General features: G+C 48.5%; 6 non-coding genes and 3 pseudogenes across 6 annotated transcripts; all 9 read right to left on the bottom strand.

Annotated features, from left to right (window-relative positions):
• The window catches only part of LOC138543277 (5S ribosomal RNA), a 109-nt pseudogene extending 22 nt beyond the window's left edge, over nt 1-87 (bottom strand).
• Nucleotides 88-192: 105 nt separating this feature from the next.
• On the bottom strand, nt 193-311 carry LOC138545882 (5S ribosomal RNA). Its single transcript, XR_011290866.1, has one exon. It is a non-coding gene; the product is annotated as a 5S ribosomal RNA (ribosomal RNA).
• A 106-nt stretch (nt 312-417) lies between these two features.
• On the bottom strand, nt 418-536 carry LOC138548510 (5S ribosomal RNA). Its single transcript, XR_011292309.1, has one exon. It is a non-coding gene; the product is annotated as a 5S ribosomal RNA (ribosomal RNA).
• Nucleotides 537-839: 303 nt separating this feature from the next.
• On the bottom strand, nt 840-948 carry LOC138542764 (5S ribosomal RNA; annotated as a pseudogene).
• Nucleotides 949-1,053: 105 nt separating this feature from the next.
• On the bottom strand, nt 1,054-1,172 carry LOC138537678 (5S ribosomal RNA). Its single transcript, XR_011285807.1, has one exon. It is a non-coding gene; the product is annotated as a 5S ribosomal RNA (ribosomal RNA).
• Nucleotides 1,173-1,278: 106 nt separating this feature from the next.
• On the bottom strand, nt 1,279-1,397 carry LOC138539080 (5S ribosomal RNA). The gene has a single exon (XR_011287158.1). It is a non-coding gene; the product is annotated as a 5S ribosomal RNA (ribosomal RNA).
• A 106-nt stretch (nt 1,398-1,503) lies between these two features.
• LOC138538216 (5S ribosomal RNA) lies at nt 1,504-1,622 on the bottom strand. Its single transcript, XR_011286324.1, has one exon. It is a non-coding gene; the product is annotated as a 5S ribosomal RNA (ribosomal RNA).
• A 463-nt stretch (nt 1,623-2,085) lies between these two features.
• Nucleotides 2,086-2,194, bottom strand: LOC138544935 (5S ribosomal RNA; annotated as a pseudogene).
• A 106-nt stretch (nt 2,195-2,300) lies between these two features.
• On the bottom strand, nt 2,301-2,419 carry LOC138536844 (5S ribosomal RNA). Its single transcript, XR_011285004.1, has one exon. It is a non-coding gene; the product is annotated as a 5S ribosomal RNA (ribosomal RNA).
• Between the last annotated feature and the right edge of the window lie 81 nt (nt 2,420-2,500).

Genomic DNA, 2,500 nt, shown 5'->3' with positions numbered 1-2,500 from the left:
CAGGCAGTCTCCCATCCAGGTACTAACTAGGCCCGACCCTGCTTAGCTTCCGAGATCGGGCGCATTCAGTGTGGTGTGGCCGTAGGCTCTGGGCTTAGTGAGTTTGTACTTTTAAGCATCTAGTCGGCTAGACCTTGCAGTTTTGAAAGGCAATTGTGAAATGGCTCACTTCCTGAACTTGGAGCACAAAAAAGCCTACAGCACCTGGTATTCCCAGGTGGTCTCCCATCCAGGTACTAACTAGGCCCGACACTGCTTAGCTTCCGAGATCAGACGAGATCGGGCGCATTCAGTGTGGTGTGGCCGTAGGCTCTGGGCCTAGTGAGTTTTGTACTTTTAAGCATCTAGTCGGCTAGACCTTGCAGTTTTGAAAGGCAATTGAGAAATGGCTCACTTCCTGAACTTGGAGTACAAAAAAGCCTACAGCACCTGGTATTCCCAGGCGGTCTCCCATCCAGGTACTAACTAGGCCCGACACTGCTTAGCTTCCGAGATCAGACGAGATCGGGCGCAATCAGTGTGGTGTGGCCGTAGGCTCTGGGCCTAGTGAGTTTTGTACTTTTAAGCATCTAGTCAGCTAGACCTTGCAGTTTTGAAAGGCAATTGAGAAATGGCTCACTTCCTGAACTTGGAGCACAAAAAAGCCTACAGCACCTGGTATTCAGCACCTGACACTGCTTAGCTTCTGAGATCAGACGAGATCAGGCACATTCAGTGTGGTGTGGCCGTAGGCTCTGGGCCTAGTGAGTTTTGTACTTTTAAGCATCTAGTCAGCTAGACCTTGCAATTTTGAAAGGCAATTGAGAAATGGCTCACTTCCTGAACTTGGAGCACAAAAAAGCCTACAGCACCTGGTATTCCCAGGTGGTCTCCCATCCAGGTACTAACTAGGCCCGACCCTGCTTAGCTTCCGAGATCGGGCGCATTCAGTGTGGTGTGGCCGTAGGCTCTGGGCCTAGTGAGTTTGTACTTTTAAGCATCTAGTCGGCTAGACCTTGCAGTTTTGAAAGGCAATTGTGAAATGGCTCACTTCCTGAACTTGGAGCACAAAAAAGCCTACAGCACCTGGTATTCCCAGGTGGTCTCCCATCCAGGTACTAACTAGGCCCGACACTGCTTAGCTTCCGAGATCAGACGAGATTGGGCGCATTCAGTGTGGTGTGGCCGTAGGCTCTGGGCCTAGTGAGTTTTGTACTTTTAAGCATCTAGTCGGCTAGACCTTGCAGTTTTGAAAGGCAATTGAGAAATGGCTCACTTCCTGAACTTGGAGTACAAAAAAGCCTACAGCACCTGGTATTCCCAGGCGGTCTCCCATCCAGGTACTAACTAGGCCCGACACTGCTTAGCTTCTGAGATCAGACGAGATCAGGCGCATTCAGTGTGGTGTGGCCGTAGGCTCTGGGCCTAGTGAGTTTTGTACTTTTAAGCATCTAGTCGGCTAGACCTTGCAGTTTTAAAAGGCAATTGAGAAAGGGCTCACTTCCTGAACTTGGAGCACAAAAAAGCCTACAGCACCTGGTATTCCCAGGCGGTCTCCCATCCAGGTACTAACTAGGCCTGACACTGCTTAACTTCCGAGATCAGTCGAGATCGGGTGCATTCAGTGTGGTGTGGCCGTAGGCTCTAGGAATGCTAAGAATATTACTCTTATGCATTTGCATTTAGTAAGCTAAGCCATGCAGCCACTTGCAACATGATACCACGCTCATCGCTCGATCAGGCTCGATCAGGCGAGATATATAAGACTGGTGGGCCCATTCAGGACTCCTATGTCTGGTAGGATAACTTTAATTCATCCATCCTTTGTCTGTTGCAGGGAGGTGGAGAGAACAATCAACACAATAATGGTTTTCTTTCATGCCTCTTGAAGGACTCAATATTCTCTGTACTGCATTACATGTGAAAGTCGATTTATTACCCATGAACACACTACCTGTATGCTAATTCTATGTAAAAAGGTAGCTCCAGCCCTCATGATGTTGTCCAACATTTCCGCTATAAAACGGGATACAATTATTTTGGAAACATACCAAATTTGAAAAATAATTGAGAAGTTGCGCAATTACTAATCATGGAGCACAAAAAAGCCTACAGCACCTGGTATTCCCAGGCAGTCTCCCATCCAGGTACTAACTAGGCCTGACCCTGCTTAGCTTCCGAGATCGGGCGCATTCAGTGTGGTGTGGCCGTAGGCTCTGGGCCTAGTGAGTTTTGTACTTTTAAGCATCTAGTCGGCTAGACCTTGCAGTTTTGAAAGGCAATTGAGAAATGGCTCACTTCCTGAACTTGGAGCACAAAAAAGCCTACAGCACCTGGTATTCCCAGGCGGTCTCCCATCCAGGTACTAACGAGGCCCGACACTGCTTAGCTTCCGAGATCAGACGAGATCGGGCGCAATCAGTGTGGTGTGGCCGTAGGCTCTGGGCCTAGTGAGTTTTGTACTTTTAAGCATCTAGTCAGCTAGACCTTGCAATTTTGAAAGGCAATTGAGAAATGGCTC

Source organism: Ambystoma mexicanum, unplaced genomic scaffold (assembly GCF_040938575.1).
Source record: "Ambystoma mexicanum isolate Mex_15411 unplaced genomic scaffold, UKY_AmexF1_1 Mex_scaf10, whole genome shotgun sequence".
NCBI classification, from domain to species: domain Eukaryota; kingdom Metazoa; phylum Chordata; class Amphibia; order Caudata; family Ambystomatidae; genus Ambystoma; species Ambystoma mexicanum.
Note: the sequence above shows the minus strand (reverse complement) of the source record. Positions and strands in the feature narration are given on the sequence as shown.